The 18443-nt window shown below is 40.4% G+C and overlaps 1 protein-coding gene across 1 annotated transcript in view; it reads right to left on the reverse strand.

The window, feature by feature from the left end:
- The window catches only part of WNK3 (WNK lysine deficient protein kinase 3), a 146921-nt gene extending 142514 nt beyond the window's left edge, over nucleotides 1-4407 (reverse strand). Inside the window, exon 1 of the mRNA XM_039851421.1 lies at nucleotides 4103-4407. The gene's annotated coding sequence lies outside the window, so the exon portion shown is untranslated. The remainder of the gene's footprint in view (nucleotides 1-4102) is intronic.
- Between the last annotated feature and the right edge of the window lie 14036 nt (nucleotides 4408-18443).

Raw genomic sequence — 18443 nt, forward strand, 5'->3', positions numbered from 1 at the left:
TCTAAAGTGCTTTAGAATATCACACACTTCGCATTACCTATAGAAATATTTCTCTCCCACAACTGCCTAGAGTGATCAGATACTGCCACAAGATTGCTTCATTTAAATAATATACACACATAGTATTGCGTACTATGTACTTTATAGTTTTAAAAACTTTGTTAATCCACTTGTAAAAGAATGAAGCTAGACCCTTACCTCATGTCATACATAAAAATTAACTCAAAATAGATAAAATCTAGATATTAAAGCTAAAACTATACAACTCTAAAGAAAACAGAGGTAAATCTTCATGATCTTGGATTTGACGACAGTTTCTTAACAATTAAAAGATAATCAACTAAATTTTAAAATGAGCAAATGACTTAAGTAGACATTTCTCAAAAGAAGAAATTCAAATAGTCAACAAGCATAATAGATGCTCCAAATCATTAGCCATTAGAAGAATCAAAACCAAGAGATACTGCCTCACATCTACTAGCATGGCCATATACACACACACACACACACACACACACACACACACGAACAGAAAGTAACAAACGTTGCCAAGGATGTGGAGAAACCAGAACCCTTGTATATTGCTGGTGGCAATGTAAAATGGTGCAGCCACTGTGGAAAATAGTTTGGTGGTTCCTTAAAAAGTTAAACATAGAATTAACCGCGTGACCCAGAAATTACACTTGTAGGTATACCCAGAAGAGTTGAAAACAGGTGTTCAAACAAAACCTTGTACACAAATATTCATACCAGCATTATTCACAAAAGCTAAGATGGAAAGATCCTAAATGTCCATGAACTAATGAATAAACAAAATGTAGTATATACATATAATGGAATATTACTAAACAATAAAAAGGAATGAAGTACTGATATATGCTACAATGTGAGGAAAACTCAAAAACATGCAAAGTGAAAGAAGACAGACACAAAAAGGCCATGTACTGTACGATTCCATTTATATGAAATATCCAGAATAGGCAAATCCAAAGTGACAGCAGATTAGTGATTGCAAGAGGCTAGGAGAAAAGGGGAATGGGGAGTGACTGCTTAATGGGTACAGGGTTTCCTTTTGGGGTGACAAAAATGTTTTGAATCTAGATGTGCAACATCACGAAGGTACTTAGTGCCACTGAATTGGATATTTTAATATGGTAAATGTTATGTTATGTGAATATTATCACAACAAAAATGTTACCAGGTAAAAACACAGAAAATAATGTTACTTCATTTCCATTTTTTTTTAAAAGTTCATGAAAAAAATAATATATCCCTGGAAGAAAAGGGACATGAAAGGCTCATTTCTGCAGTAAGTTAATCTCAATATTTTCCAAACCAAATATTTCATGACAAGCTCTACCAAAACAATTAAAAATGGCATCAAATTCTACTTTTGAAGCTTTCGGAATTTCTAAATGAATGCTTTCATAGATGTTCTTTACAGTCATCAAATATCTCCTAACGGTGCCATAAAATTTACAATCTCAAACAAAAATGGAAAAGACCCATCCCTCTGAAAGTATTCTGGCTTTTAGCCAACAGACATAATCAAGTATATCTGCAAATAGAGCTGGTCTACTTACACTAAGATGGTAGACTGAAAAAGGGTTTTTTTCTTACACACAACGCCTCCCCCCAGACATATACACAAAATGTCTGGCCCTCTATTAATTACCTTTAAAGTAAATTATCGATTAGAAATCTGATAGCAATATAATAGTTCTCATTTTCTTTACTTCTGAATATTTTCTTCTGACTCTGGTTCACTGCCACCACTGATTTCATCATTTACTGGCTAAACAATGGGACACCTTAATGAAACAAAATCCCTCTACAGAAGAAAGTTAAAGTCCACATTACAGAAATTCAACTCCTAAAACACTACAGGATAATTACATCGATGAATGCAGACTTGTCATATGAGGATCAACACTGGTCTAGAAGTCAGAACTCCAGGGTCTACCACTTACATACTAGGGCAAGTCTTACTTTTCTGTGCTTTATTTTCTCTCTAAGGTATAAAAAGGAAAATAACTTTCTTGCCTGCCTCCCAACAAAAATACAGTAATAAAATATATATACAAGGTGTGCTGGGATCACTAAAGTGGGGTGCTTAATCTAATCTAGCTCAGGGCAGGTGTTGGGGAAAAACGGAAGGGGACAGGAAAGGCTTTCAGGAATAGCTAATGGCAGGTTAGTCTAAAAAGAATGAATTCAAATTCAAAGGAAGGGGGAGAGACAGCATTCCAGGTTGGGGGTGGGGAGGCATTAGAAGCAAACAAATCTGTTTGTTATCCCCCTAGAACAATCAAGGGCTCCTAATCCTCACACCAACCTCATTCTAAGACTCCAGCCTTATCTCATTCCACTCCCCAAATACACCATGCTTTCCAGCTTCAATACTTGAATGTTCTTCCAATCCAGGAATATCTAGTTCAAAACTGGGAGACTACCTTGCCTGTCAGAGTAAGTGTAACATTTCCAGGCCCCCACGGTACTTTTATACTTTTACTCTAGCACTTAATATACTAGGTATTCATCTTAATGTGAGAATATAAACATAGTATTAACTTTTGTATTTAAATCCTGGGTAACCAAGAGTTACATTCTTTCCAACATCAAAGTAGAATAAAAGAAAAAGGGCATTAAAATGTTCTCAAAATTGCAACATTTTCAAGATAAATGAACATGTCAGTAAAGTTTGTAAAAAATAATCATGAAGTTAAAAATCCATAAACTATTAATCTTGACCCAGAACAGAATGAAACCATCACAAGTCATCCTTACCAGACGATAAATAATGTATTCAGAGAACAAAATGTCCAAATAACCTGCTGTAATTTAAACACACCAAAAAATAACTGCCAATTTTCAAACAAGGTAAATTTCAGAATGACAAAAAAATCACGTATAATTATTGTAACATTCAAAATCGGCTTTAGTGCATTTTAGCTATCCTTTAACAAAAAGTAACTTTCCTTTGGACTGTCTTCTAGATACTGTCTAGAAGACACCTGCTGCTCTGTGTCATACACTGAGACCTCCTCAAAAGTTCTTTTGGTATTACAATTTACTATAGATATAAACAGGTAACAATACTTCATAAAATTGGATGCGATGGCTACTGTACAGAAGATCTGCAAAACTTTAAAGGCTATTATTCATATAATTGCTTCGGTCAACAGTAACTCTTAAGAAGGACTAGCTATTCCATTCGCATCTGTTTTGAGGGTTCCATTTCATTTCAACAAGGTCTATCAACTCCCAAGATAGAGACACACACGTGCAGGATTTCCACCCGCATCCCACTACATAAATGTTTCACCACTCTTAACTAGTCAAACAAAATCTCTTTCAGTACAGTGAAGCCAGCTCACCACTTTTATCCTAACCCCATCATACCATCTCCTCCCCATCCCCAACCTATCAGTCACAGAACACACTATCTGGTCCCAAATAACACCTCTCAATGTCCTTGAACCTAACTCATTTACGAAACGAGCCAGCAATATCCCTCATCCCGATCCAGTCCTATCGACCTTCACACATCGACTGAATGTCTAAATAAAATCCACTTTCCACCACCCCATTGGCCACTGAAACTCAACTTCCCACACCCGAAGCGATCTTCCCTTGCAGTAGCCTCAATCTCACTTAAATAATCACTCATTCCTTTGTCAACTGTCCCCCGCACCCCCCTTCAAGTATCCTCCTCACCCTCCTCACCCCAAGTCTTCCATCAACTCCTAAAGTTGCCACCCTCCAACAAAAACAAAAAAGACAAAAAACGCACCTCAACCTCAAACCTGCCCTTCTCCACTTTCCCCCTCTGAATTTTCCTCTCCGCCTGTTCGTTCACACCGACAACAGCTCCGACAACCCCGAAGAACCGAGTCCGGCCTCGTCCCATACCTCTTGGTGACTGCAATCACCCCGCCTCGGTCAAACCGCCCCCCACTAGGGCGCTTACTCCTAACAGACTCTTGGCCGCGGCTGCCTCCCTCCATTCATCCCTGGCCCATTCATCTCTCAGCCTGATACCAGACACGCCCCCCGGCCTCCTCCCTCTCTCCCAGCACCCCGGCCGGCCCGGGACCCTCACCAGACTAGAGGCTCTCGCGGAGGGAGACTCTGATTCTTTTTGCTTCTCCTTCACCCTCTTTCAAGCCTACTCTCGCCCCTCAAAGAGCAACGCCGTAGAACACACACATACACAGACACCGCCTCCTCCTCTATCGCCTCCTCCGATGCTTTTAACTCCCCTCCTCGATGTCTCGAGCTCCGCTTCGCGTTGTGTGCGCGTGCGCGCGCGAGCGTCTCCCCGCGAGCCCACCGGGCCAGCTACTGCCGGTAGGTAAAGAGCGGGCGGGGTTAAGGGAAGCGGGGTACGAGCCCAAGCTCGCGCTCGCCTGGGAGCTGAACAGGCGCACGCGTACTCCAGCCAGGGAATTCTGAGGGGAGAGGGGGCTGGAGAAGGGGCAGAGAGGGGGCGGGAGGAGGAAAGGAGAGGGGGAGGGGCGGAGAAAGCTGACGGAGGAGCCCCAACTCCGAATAGCCCCGAACGCTGCGAGGTGCCGAGTGGCTAGCCAACTAGAGCGTGCGCGCTCCTCCCCCGCGCTCTTCAGCGCAGCAGGAGAGAGGGATGCGCGTCGAGGAGAAAGGCTTCTCTCCTTTCCAAGAAGAAAATCTTTGAGGAGCCACGGGTAACACCTCCTGCGTGTTCAAAATCTCTCTCCACAGCTGCTTTACCTTCTCTTCAGGGGAAAAAAAAAAAAAAGTCCAAGCACACTTCCTAGCCACCCACCGCCCATTCTGTTATCCACATGCCTCTAAATGCGGTAGCTCGGCCGAGATGTGGTACCCGCCCGCACCTTTTCACCCGCCACCCCTAAACTCCCTTTTTCCACCTCCCGGCTTTTCTCGCGAGACCCATACCTGCTAGTTTAGGAATTAGAAGTCGAAGCACAGATTTATAAATACCGGTCTCCGGGTTATGTTGCAAGGGCTATGGCCAAGGCATGTGCCCCCCACCCCCCAGGACCGCAGTGCGCGCGCGCGGGGGCTGGGCAACAACGAAAGCTGGAATGGAAAAGGGAAGCCATGAAACAGATTTTTGACGGCATGTAACCGCTAGGCCTGGGCACGTGCCCTGCGCCTCGCGGGCAGGTGCAGTGTACCCTGGGAATTGTAGTTTTTGTTACCACCTCCAGTACCACTCCCACCCTCACTCAGGCTTACTTAGGCCTTCGGCCGGGAGGAGGGTTACCGACGCCATTTTTCCGGGAACAATGGCCCTCGGCCCAGGCGGTGGCGGATGGGGGAGGGAGTAAGGTTTTAAGGGTTCGGTTAACCTCTCCTGGCCTCTCGGTGCCATAGCAACCCCTTCAGAAACCTGGCCCCGCCCCCTTGCTGCTCTGCTGGGCTCCTAGACTAAGCGCATGCGGAAAAGCCACCTCCCCCCGAGGCTGGCTCTCACCATCTACCATCCACCTCCCAGATCCTCTAGTTGGTATGAATGCTACCTCTTTGGAGCTTTTGCTACGTGTTAACCTCGGCACGGCAGCTTTGTTTAAGAAGTGCTTCCTGCACTGTATTAGGCGCAATACAGAATTGTTTCTGTCATTCTCACATGAACAATTCTGACTCCACAGAAGAGGAAACTTAGGCTCAGGAGTGGGGAATAGCCATGACTTGCTCAAGTTCACAACTGTGTATCGAGGAGTCAGAACTTGAACTCAAGTATGCTCACTACAGAGCACAGGCATTTTTCAATCCCCAAGGGTGCATCTGGTGTCACAGCCCCTGAATGAAAGCTTCTTAAGGGCGGATTTTATTTCCCAGTGCCCCCTCAAGCCTTAGCAGGATCCCTTGAGGGTAGAAGGCTGGAAAATGCCAGTTGAATATTTTCGACTGTCCAGCCTCAGGACCCTATCACTGGGTTATATCAATCTCTCTTCTCTCCAACACTTTCTTTTTCTTTTTCTACTGTAGGTCTGAGAACCTCAGCCTTTTTCAGCTCTTTAAAAATTAATCAATAAATTTAACTTTCCAGAGTCCAAATCGACTGGAATGGTGGCCCTGTTTCTTGCCTCTGCACCTTTCCCCTTGAAGGTTACTTTTTAATCCCAGTACTGCCAGACGTGCAAGGAAACCAGACCGTGCCCTTAATAAATTCAAACCCCCGTCTCCAAATTTTGACAATGGAGGAGGACTCTGAGGGAACCAAATTCAAGACTATGGAGTCCAGCTATTCTACCTGTGGTGATCTTCCTTCTTGGCTAAATTTGGAAGGGCAAGGTGTGGTTTCTCCAAATAGTGCCACCACTCCACCTTAGAGGTCTCTTCATTCCAAATTAGCTGTAGACTGGATGGGAGTCTCCCAAAATCCTTTCTTCACTGTGCCTGAAGATAGTCCCTTTCCCTGTTGAATTGTTGACTATGTGGGGAAAACCGGAAGCATAGCCAAATAACTACCTAAAGACAGTATCAAAGGTTTCCAAGTTATTCTGTCTTTGTAGGTCCTGACTCCCACTGACATAGTACCTAGAAACTTGTGCCTACCATTTTTATTTCCTAATGTCACCCTACTCCCGCCACCACCACATACATCCATCTTTAGAAAAAGCAACAGGTATCTCCCTCAGTTGTGACCTGCTCTTCTTCCTTTGTCTCTGAGCCTGATGACGTAATCAGTGCAGAACAATATTTGGAAACATTAGCCTCTCAACCTGTTCAGATGTGAGCCCTTCTAAGAAGTCCCTCTTTGACAGTCAAATATTTGGTAAATGACTATAAAGTAGTGTGACTTTTAGAAACCTCAGAAATTAGAAAATCAAACAGATCTGCTCCCCATCCAAGTACAGGCCCTTCTCAATTTATTGAGATATGTGCTCTTCTGTTTGAAACAATCTGTCCATAACTCACCAAAAATGCCACTATAGGCAGAAAAAAGAGTGGGCAATTATAGCTAGTCAACAACAAATGTACAGCAGAGAACATTCCCTTCTTACCCACTGGTTTTGATGCAGAATAGGACAAATTCCCCCAAGTGGGGGGAACTCAGGCCCTACACAGAGAAAGAAAAGAGTTCTTGGCTGAGCATGAGAAATAATTCAAGCACACACGAAAGTTAGAGTCAAAAGGAAATTTTATTGGAGAAGGGGTAATACTCCATAGACAGTGTGGTCTCCTTTCAGAGACACAGAGAGAGCCTAAGAGAGACTCAGAGGGACAGAGACAACAGAGAGAGACGGGGTCAGTGAGAGAGACAGAGTGAAGGCACTGAGAGTGACCCCAAAGGAATTCAGTTTATATATCATTCTTTAGTTTCTGTGAATTTAAGACTTTGTTTACTCATTTTCCTTTGATAATATGGGCATACAGTGAGGAAGGATAAGAGTATGTAGCATGAAATGTAAGAATATGTAGCGCGAAAGCCCTGCTGGCAAGTCCCGGCCTTGATTCATAAGTTTCCTATGGTTTTAGCCATAGAGAATGAATGATTTTATTTTGTGTAGGGCAGCCACTTAGAGACTCTGTTTTCCTGTTTTCCCTTCGCGACGTGGGAAAATGGGTCGTTAGCAATCCCAGCAGAAATCTTCCTTTATTCTGTAGGTTTCCTCTGGGTCTGGCTGCAGGGCTGATCAGCATATTGTAATCTCTGAGTATAGCTTGATTTAACATTTTAGTTCTCTCGCCTCCTCTCTACATTAGTTTCCACTGAATCGTGGTATTTGTGTGCTGTTTCTATTTATCAAATAGAAAATTTGACTTACATTAACCACTTGTAATTTGGCTTTACATTTTTCCAGGAAAATACCCTTCTGATAGTCTAGTTCATCTTATCTGAAGGCTTTGGTGCCAAGATATTATAAAAGCCTTCACTAGATCCATTTTTAGACCCCAGCTTCCTGCAGAAATGGGGATGGAGGGTTAATTTCATGGCCCTGTTAGCTATCTTCTCCCTACTACACAGGATGGTAATTCCTTCAATCAAGATGGAACCAGGATGAACCTCAAAGTTTACAGTTAGCTGACTACTGCAGCCATGGGTAGAGTTGTGACCATTTCTGGAACTCAGTTTCTGACCTTAATCCCTCCTTTAACCAAGTTATTGGGAAAACAGTATTATTCTTGACCTTAATTTCCCTTATCCCAGGTGATGCCATAGTTTGGGAATCTTATATAGTGCCCAGGCATGAGAGTGAAGTAAAAGTATCTACTTGCAGGTCCTTAGATCCTGTCAATTCCTGCTGAGAGCCCTCTAACCACATGGGTCCTTTCAAGTGCTATGGTCCTCTCCAATCTTTCTGCCGCACTTATGGCATAGAACTCATTGCCACAGTCACCTGTTGGCCCATCTGCCTCGACATTTCACACATCCCTTCCTGTCTTGAGTTTCCTGCCAACCAAGGGTTGTTTCTGTGAGTATATGCTGCTTGAGCTCCCGCAGAATTCTCTCTGCCTCTTCTCCCTAAGGAGAGGGAGTGAGAAAGAGAAGAATCTTTTTTATAGTCTTGTGCAAATCTTTATTCCTTTTAGTTTTCTGACCTAGATACTTTGCCCATGCACCCTTATCCCCCGCTCCCCTAGGGCTTATACTTTTGGAACACAGAAGCCAGAGAGACTGGCAGAGTGGTTTCCTGCTTTGCCACCTTCCTCCCCTGAGATACACCACAAAGCTGACAGCTTTTTTGGGGGGGTCAGGGGGGCGCAGAGAATAGAGGGAAATACAGGAAAGAAAAAAATCCATTTAGACTGCTAATGAGTATGTGGTTTCTTTTGAGGCTGATGAAAATATTTTAAAATTAGATACTGGTGACGGTGGCACAACTCTGCATATACACTAAAAAGCCAGTGAATTGTATACCTTAAAAGGCTGAATTTTATGGTGTGTGAATTATATCTTAATAAAGTTGTTATAAACAAGTAAAAAAATCCATTTATATCTCAAAATAATATTGCAGCCACATTCTCCCTCTATTAAATCTTAGCATCTCAGCAATGAAAATTTACTTCTCATCCAGATTCCCCCTGCTGAACACAGTAACTCCCAAGGCTCGAGTGCCTACGTGAACTTTTCTCTAGGCAAACCTTGGCACTGGGGGAATTTCCACCTGGATCACCTAGGGGCTTTTAATGTCCTCCCAGGAGGCTCTATTTCCTCCCAGTGTAAGTTGAATGTAGCCTGAGTAAGAATAAGCATCTCCTACCCCAGAAGTGAATGGCTATGGCTTAGCGACTGTCTTAGAAACACTCCACCTTTCAGATTGGACAGTACAATTTCTCAAGACTTACTATGGTATCTGATCTCCTCTTCCATCAAACATCTTTCCTTGTGTGTTCCAGGTCATATATCAGGGGGCAGATTTAAGGCAAATGCCTTTGTCCTGACAACTGACCCTCAGAAACCTGAGAAAAAGTAAACCCACATCACTTCTCTAAAACTTGATAAGTGTCTGGAATCTTAACTCCTCTGCCAAATCCCTATATGGACAGGTTACAGAGCCTGAGTTGGGATTGCCAGAACAGCCCATTCCCTCTCCAGAAGATCAGTTCTTTTAGAAATGTACAATCTAACATAGTATATTCTTCTGGGAATCAGAGAATTCAGTAACCTGGGATAACTAACAAGGCTGCATTCACTCGACTGCCTTTCCTTCCTCTCTCCTTCCCTCCCTCCCTTCCACTGACCACTCTGTATCTGTTCCAACATTCCATAATAATTTTTCCAAACAGTCTTGCTATAAATTCTTAATGTAGCAGGAATGAATCAGAGTCTACCACTAAGATTAATAATAATAATAATAATAATAAACTATGTGCTTTATACAAAATTATTGAATCCAATGAGATAAATGCCATTATTAACACCATTTTTAAAGTTAGCAAACCAAGGCACAAAGAGGTTAAATACCTTGCTCAGAGTAACACACCAAGTAAATGGCAGACCTAGATTTGAACCCAGTTAATTTAGTTCAGAGTCCATGCTTTTAATCATTTTGTTGTATCTTTCTTTATTGTCTATGATTCCATTTAACTTTAGACTCCAAACTCCCCATTCTATGGGGCTGGCAAAATAATTTTAATTCTTCTTGACATTCCTCCACTCCAGGCTCATGCCACAGTGCTGAGGCCTGGGAGCAATGGTCCATTAAGTCCTGGGCTATCAGGTGACACAAATTAGCAGTCAGGGGTCCATTGCCTCTGCCCACAGTGTCCCTTTATGTTCCAGTAGGTCCTTGTTGCATTGGAACCCTGCCAGTAGCTTGGGAATTTTTGTTAAAGCTATCTGGAACAACTCTTGTTCTCTCAGGTTTTCCTGTCTACCCAGGGATGGTGCCAAGAAGCAGGACACAGGTCTCCTCTACCCAGCACCTATGGTTCTCCCTGATAGCATTACATTATCCTCAGCTCTAGAGTACAGGAAGGGCTAGAATCTATTTCTTGGCTGGATAAAATCCTTCTTCTTTCATATTTTCTGGGCAAGACACTTTGTCTATGCCCCCAATCCTCTTCCCCTGAGGACTTGGTCTTTTGAAACACAAAGAGATTAGCAAGTGAAATCTGCTTTTAGTGTTGCAGCATCCCTTTCCCTGGCACGATAAAATCTGGGTGGGAGACTGGGGGAGAGGGAGATACAGAAATTAAAAGCAGTAACTACAGAAGACAAAAATATCTGTTTCGATTCTGTGCAAAAAAGATAGTTTATTTAATAAATAATGCTTTCAAAATTGGTCATCTAACTAGAATAAAGCAAAGATCCCTACTGTGTGCTATATGTAAGAATAAATTCCAGATGAATGTCCATTTCCCTGCTTCTATCCATTCCAATAGAATGTGACTCACTACTACCTTTTTTTTTCATAGTAATCTTGGAAGAACCTAACAAATTAAAAAAATCTTTCACAGTATCAGTTCAGAATGGTTTGGACTGCAAGTGATAGAAAATGTGACTAATAGTGGCTTAAACAAATAGAGGTTTGTTTTTCTTTCTCACATAACAAGAAATCTGGAAGGTCACAGATGCTAGCAATGAATCAGCTGCTCGACGAAGTCGCAAGAATCTCAGCTTTCTCTGTCCTTTTACACCACCTTCCTTGACATGTTAGCTTTTTGTACCTAGGGTTTTTACTTCCCTAGGCTTGCAAGATGGACTGCTGAATCTAGGTATCACAGCTGCATTCAAAGGTAGAAAAAGGGCATGGCCAGGGAAGCAAGAAAGGTGTCACTCTCCTTTCTTTCAGGGAAGACAATTTTTTCCAGACGTCCCCCAGCAAATTTACCCATTCATCTCCTTTGTCATAACTGGATTATATGTCACATATAGACCAGGAGTGGGACCACCTTCCTTGAAATCAGGGTTCTCTGCCTAATACCTAAACAAAATTATCATTCTGTTAGCAGGAAAGAAAGGGAAGGAAGCCAGATGATTAGGCAACCAGTGTCTGCTACATACATTTAACTTTTGGCTGAACCGTTTGGAGTCTATCTTACTGAAAGAAAAATACCAAGCAAACTGCATGCCCATCAATCAAGGCATGGTTGAATAAATTACAGTATATCCGCCCTAAAGCATATTATACAGCTATTAAAAATCATGAGTTATATTTATTCTTGTTGACCTGGAGAAAGTTGTGAAAGAGTCCACACCATACTGTTAATAATGGTTACCTCATTTGGGTAGCCATTTAGGAGTGGTTAGCACATGCTACTTCCATAGCAAAACTTTGAGCTAGCTGAAATGGAAATGGCATAATGAAGTCTTTTACCATTAGTATTCTTGAGGGAAAATTGCTTTTGATTTGCACAGTTTTAAACCATACATGCCTTGTCAAGAATGCATCCTTCCATATACCAGGGAGTACTCGTAATTACCTTAGTAAACTCTTTCTAAGAATGCTAGTTAGTGGTATAGTTAAAAAAGAATATTGGACTGAAAGTCAGGAAACCTAGACAAAATAATTATACTAATACTGCTACTTGGAAAAAAGAGAAGCACACAATTACAGTCCCTGCTTCTGGTGGACTTAAAATGCAGATAAAGAGATAAGGCATAAATATGTGAAAAGGAAAGTGATAATTCAAGAATTGTTGCAGGGTACTGAACAACTAATTGACCTGTGCATGTTGCTTATAATAAGTGCTAGAGGCATTCATTCATTCAATCAATTCATTTATAAGATTCTAGTGTATAAGCCAAGATGTTAGACCTTGCCTGGGTAGCTGTCTCTGCATTCCTCCCTTTCTAAAAATTGGTGTCTGAAACTTACTTATCTGGTTTCCTGGTTTTGGTGACAGATATTTTGGCTTGGGCGTGGGACGTAGCCATGGTCTACCCTGGCCCACTTCTTCCCACAGAGGAGTCCTGAAATCTGTCCTAGGAATGGCTCAGTTTCTGCTGCTTCTGCAAGATTTCCATAATGCTGCTTACATGGATCTAAATTGCACCAGCCTCCTTGCCAATCTCTCTGCCTATCCCATACCACCCGTCCATCTCTCATATCAGCAATCGACGATCTTTCTAACCCACAGATCCATCCTTGTCATTTAATCTGCTTAAAATTCTTTAGTCGGCTTCCAATCATGATGAAATAACAGAGACCATATTTACCTTCTTCCTAAAACAACTAAAAACACACAAAATATATGGGTAAAAAAGGTTTTCAGATACTGGGCATCAAGCAGTACAGAGAAGTAAGCCCTGAGAAACAAATAAGGTGAGTTCTGCAATTGCCCCAGCTGATCCCTGAAGAATTTCCAGGTCACGGTGCAGGGGGTTCAAATGAAGCTTGCGTCCTCCCTAACTTGAGGAGGTGGAACTGAGTATTCGGGAAAGCCAGGATGGCTAGATTTCATAGAGCAAAATACCACAGAAGGAAGAGCTGCGTGGAGAATAGAGAGCTGCACAGAGGAAGAACTTCAGAGACCTGCAGAGACTTCCTCTCCAATCTTCAGCTAAGATCTGGTCAGCACATGCATGTGAAGAAATTATCTAAGGCTGAAGAAAGAATCACCTAAAAGGAACATGAGGGGGATGTGAATTCTTATGGCTCACACATACCTGGGGTCATTCACATTTCCAACAGTCAGAGTGGAGAAACCTACATGGGACATTAGAACAAATACTCAGAGGCATATTGCCTCAATAGTAAGGCAAAATTAGCCCTAGACTAAAGACTACTCTGGTCCTATCTACGATGTTTGAAAACAAGCCTCAAAAGGACAAAATTGTTTCCAAGTAACTTAACCGTGTCCTAAAACAAAGTTCAAAATCATTTAAAGGAATAAAAATAAAATAAAATCCAGAAACCAACATGGTAAAATTCACTATGTCTGGAGTCCAATAAAAATTATCATGCATGCACAGTAGCAGAAAAATGAAACCAAAAGGAAAAAATCAATCAACAGAAAGAGACCCAGAAATGATACAGATGATAAATTTAATTGAAAAAGACATTAAAACAGCTATTATAAGTATATTCTATATGTTGAAGAAGGTAAAGAATGAACATGTTAAAAAGAAAAATGATATTTTTTAAAAGACTAAATTGAACTTCTAGAGATGAAATATTCATTGTCTGAGATGAAAATTATAGTGGATGGGATTAATAACCTCATTATTTTCCAACAAATACTTACTGAGGTCCATAGAAGAGATAACACAGTCCTTGAAAGTAGAATGCTTTCAAATGTAAGCTTTACTTTTGAAGGGAGCTTCTGTTCCCAATAGGTTATATATTGTTTCCAACAAGAAGTCCGCTATCATCCTTATCATTGTTCTGTACATAAAGCATCTTTAAAAAAATTGCTTTAAGATTTTCTTGGACATTGCTGAAGAAAGATTAATGAACTTGAAACCATAGTAATAGAAACTATCCAAAATTAAACACACAGAGAAAAAAAGACTGAAAAAAATGAGCAGAGTATTAGTGAACTGTGAGACAACTTCAAGAGGCCTTGATATACATGTAATTGGAGTCCTAGGGCAGAAAGAAAATTTGAAGAACTATTGACTGAAATTTTTCAAAATTTGTTGAAAATTAGAAAACCACAATTTTGGGGTGGTAAACACAATAGAATATACGGATGTCAAATTATAATGTACACCTGAAAATTATATAATTGTATTAACTAATGTCACCCCAATAAACTTAATTTAAAAAAAAATTAGAAAACCACAGATCCAGGAAGCTCAGAAAAACCTAAGCAGAAAAAACATGCAGATAACTACACTAAGGCATGTCATAACCAAACTGTTGCAAACCAAAGAGAAAATCTTAAAGCAGCTTGTTTTTAAAAAGATACTTTTATGTACAGAACAATGGTAAAGATGATAGCAGAGTTCTTGTGACTATGGAGAATAGATGCTCCCTTCACAATAAGCCTTATACTTAAAAGCAATCTACTTTCAAGAACTGTATTATCTCTTATGTGGACCTCAGCAAATATTTGTTGGGAAATAATGATGTTTATTTATGTATTACATTAATTAATTTAAAACGCTCTGCTCAACTAAGTTGAGAACCCAAGACAGAAGGCTAAGTTAGGCCAAGTCTCAACACTTGGGCTTATGGTTTAGTCAATGCTGTGTCTCCCCCGCCCCCAACAAAAAAGTAAAAAGAAAAATCTATGGTTTTATAATCTTCACCAAATTTTGAAAAAGTTTGGTCATTTTTGGTTTTAATGCTGGGAAGAATGACTTGTTAGAAAATGACTTTCAAAGTTTCAAGCAGGGAATTTTTATGTTCATTTTGAGGTGTTTTTTCAACTCTTGACAAATTTGTCCAAAGGGAGTCTAACACCAGCCTTCTTTTTCATTTGATAACATTATATATAGTAATCATGCCACAATTAATAGCCCTGTGGAGCTGTGAATTTCTCTGATTCTGGAAGTCCATATATATCAGTAATCTATACTGATTCTCAGTCCGGAAATCTTTTAAAAAGTCTCCATTCTTTTATCATTACACTATACATTTTTGACTCAGTTTTCTTTATTTTTAATTAAATTTATTGGGGTGACATTGGTCAATAATGTTATATAAGTTTTAGGTGTACAACTCTGTAATACATCATCTGTATATTACATTGTATTCTCACCACCCATAGTCTAGTCTCCTTCTGTCACCATGTATCTGACCTCCTTTACCCTTTTCAACCTCCACCAACCTCCCTTCCTCTCTGGCAACCATCAAACTGTTGTCTGTGTGTTTGAGAGATTTCTTTGTTTGCTTTGTTAGTTCGTTTGTTGCTTTCTGTTCCATATCTCACATATGAGTGAAATCATGGTTCTTGTTCTTTTCCGTCTGACTTATTTCATTTAGCATACTATGCTCAAGATCCATCCATGTTGTTGTAAATGGCAGTATTTCATCTTTTCTTATTGCTGAGTAATATTCCACTGTATATATGTACCACAGTTTATCCAATCATCCATCCAGTCCATGTCTTTGCTACTGTGAACATAGGGGTGTATATAATGGAGGAAAGAAAGCCTCTTCGATAAATGGTGCTGGGAAAATCAGAAAGCCACATGCAAAGAATGAAACTAGAATGCTATTTGACACCACACACAAAAATTAACCCAAAATGAATCAAAGACCTAAATATAAGACCTGAAATAATAAAATACATAGAAGAAAACAAACATAGGTACTAAATTTATGGACCTTGGCCTCAGAGAGAATTTTATGAATTTAACCCCAAAGGCAAGGGAAGTAAAAGCAAAAATAAATGTATGGGACTGCATCAAACTAAAAGGCTTCTGCACAGCAAAAGAAACCATCAACAAAACAAAAAGGTAGCCAACTGAATGGGAGAAGATATTTGCAAACAACATCTCCTATAAGGGGCTAATATCCAGAATATACAAAGAACTCATATAATTCAACAACAACAACAACAACAACAACAACAACAACAAACGATCCAGTTTAAAAATGGACAGAGGACCTGAACAGATACTTTTTCCCAGAAGACATACGAATGGACAACAGATATATTAAAAGATGCTCAACTTCACTAGCTATAAAGGAAATCAATGCAAATCAAAACCACAATGAGATACCACCTTCTACCTGTGAGAATGGCTATTATTAACAAGAGAAGAAATAACAAGTGTTGGAGAGGGTATGGAGAAAATGGAACCCTCATACACTGCTGGTGGAATTGTAAATTGATACAGCCACTATGGAAAACAGTATGAAGTTTCCTCAAAAAAATTAAGAATAGATCTACCACATGACCCAGCAATCTCTCTTCTGGGTATCTACCCTAAAAATTTAAAGATTTTTTTTTGTAAACATATATTGACTCAATTTTCAATGCTGTATTTCAGTCATCTGTACATATTATTTTACCTTGTTCTTTTCCTTCAAAATTGAATCCCCTGTTGACCAACTGCTCCAATATGCTTATCTCAAGAGTGATTTCTTTTGGCATGTTTAATGTTATTAGTTTTTATCTAAATTGTAGAATAGGCCTTTCATTTTGTTTGCTTTCCATTTGTATTTTTATAAAATAATAAGACAAAATGTAATAAAATATTTGAATCATTGTACAAAATCTTCTCTACCAAGATGGCTTCATTGTGGGGACTGGAGGGTTGGCTGACAAGCAGTAGCTTGAAATATCAGTTGTCTGATGTATTAAAGTCCAAATTTAGCCCAAACAAGATGGTTTAGATGTATTAATATATCATGTATTACTGTGCATATTTTATAAAAGTCAAATATATAAAAGCTGAAAACCTGTGAAATCAAATAACCCTAATGCAAAGTAGAAAATAACATGGGCTATAAAGAGATATCCAACTTAGAGGAGTTAGGGAAGTTATAGGGGATCAGGTAGAGGCAACAAGCATGTGACCCTGAAAAATTGATAAGATTTAGATAGGCCAAGATGGTGGGAAAAGACATTCTAGATGTAAGCAAAAGCTTGGATATTGGAAGTTTGCAACTTACTTGGGTTAGTGGGAAGAGTTGAAGTTTTCTTTATTCCCACCTACTCCCCCAATGAAGATCTTGTGATAAAATTCAAGGACATAAAATTAAATCACTCCCTTGGGGGTGGAGCTTTATGAGGTAAAAACTGAAAGGATAAAAGCTGTTGCTATGGGGATCTCTCCTTTGGCATATCTCTGTCTTTTTTTTTTTTATGCTGACATTGGTTACTCCAGTAAAGCTCAAGTGTACAATTCAACAGTAGTATATATATGTATAAAGGTATAAAGTGCCATCATCATCGACAGAGTGCGTGCGTATATACGCACACACACACACACAATATCAATACACACACACACACATTATCACACACACACACACACACATATATCACAAATTCTACTGCCCATAGTTAGATTTCTTTCTGTCACCACATATTTGACCTGGCATATCTCTGTCTTGATCTTCCCCTTGCTTGGGCATCTTTCTCTCTCTAGTTAACCTGTTAAGTGGTGCCTTTTTCTCCTGTGCAGATGGTAGGGTAGAAATGTTCATTCACAGACTATAATCCTTTACTGAGCAGTCTAAGTGGGAACTTAAATGGAGTCCAAAACATTGGAGGCCTGGAAATAGGAGGTGGCAGTGAGGCATGTTCTCCTCTAAACCCTCTAAGCCAGGGTTTCTCAACTTCATTCTATGGACATTTGTTGTTGTGGGGGCTGTTCTGTGCATTGTAGGATGTTCAGCAGCATCCCTGGCCTCTATCAAGTAGATGCCAGTAGCACCTCGCACTCCACACAGAATTGTGACAACCAAAAATGTCTTCATGCATTGCCAAACGTCCTCTGGGAAAGAGGGGAGGGGACAAAATCACCCCTGGTTGAGAAACACTGCTCTAAACTTTATGAAAAGGTTTTCTATTTCTCCTACTGCTCATAGTCTGAATAATAAGATTGAGTGGGACAGAACCCAGGCTATGAGTCCAGAGGGAAGGACCAAGGAGCTTAATTGGCCAGTCTCTAATTTAGACTTTAAGCTGGAAAGATTCATCCATTTTAGACTCCTTGTGGCTCATACACACACTAGTACCTCTTACTGGGGTAAGATCTTCCTAATCCTACATTGCAAAATGTCTTCTCATAGAGCACAATTAACATCTATTGTGGCTCAGCCACCTATGGTGAGTATGTATACATGTAATGTGGTGATGCCAGTACCTCTGCTTACTGTCTGGGAAATGGTAATGAATGCCTCTCAGTATCCTGTGGAAGTTCGGAGGGTGGGCAGAAATCATGGAAAGGGACAAAATGATCTCTCGCTGATTAGTTTGTGGATCTTGACATCTGACACATTTCAGGGTGGGGAAGACCAAGGCAACCCTCAGCTTCATCTCAGCAAGAGTCAGACCTCTCCTCTTCCCAAGGACTTCTTCCCAAAGCCAAACAGAACAGCCACAGTAGAAGACAGCCCAGGCTATAGCAAGAGAATTAGGAATTC

Source organism: Pteropus medius, unplaced genomic scaffold (assembly GCF_902729225.1).
Source record: "Pteropus medius unplaced genomic scaffold, Ma_sr-lr_union100, whole genome shotgun sequence".
In the NCBI taxonomy this organism is placed as follows: Eukaryota; Metazoa; Chordata; class Mammalia; order Chiroptera; family Pteropodidae; genus Pteropus; species Pteropus medius.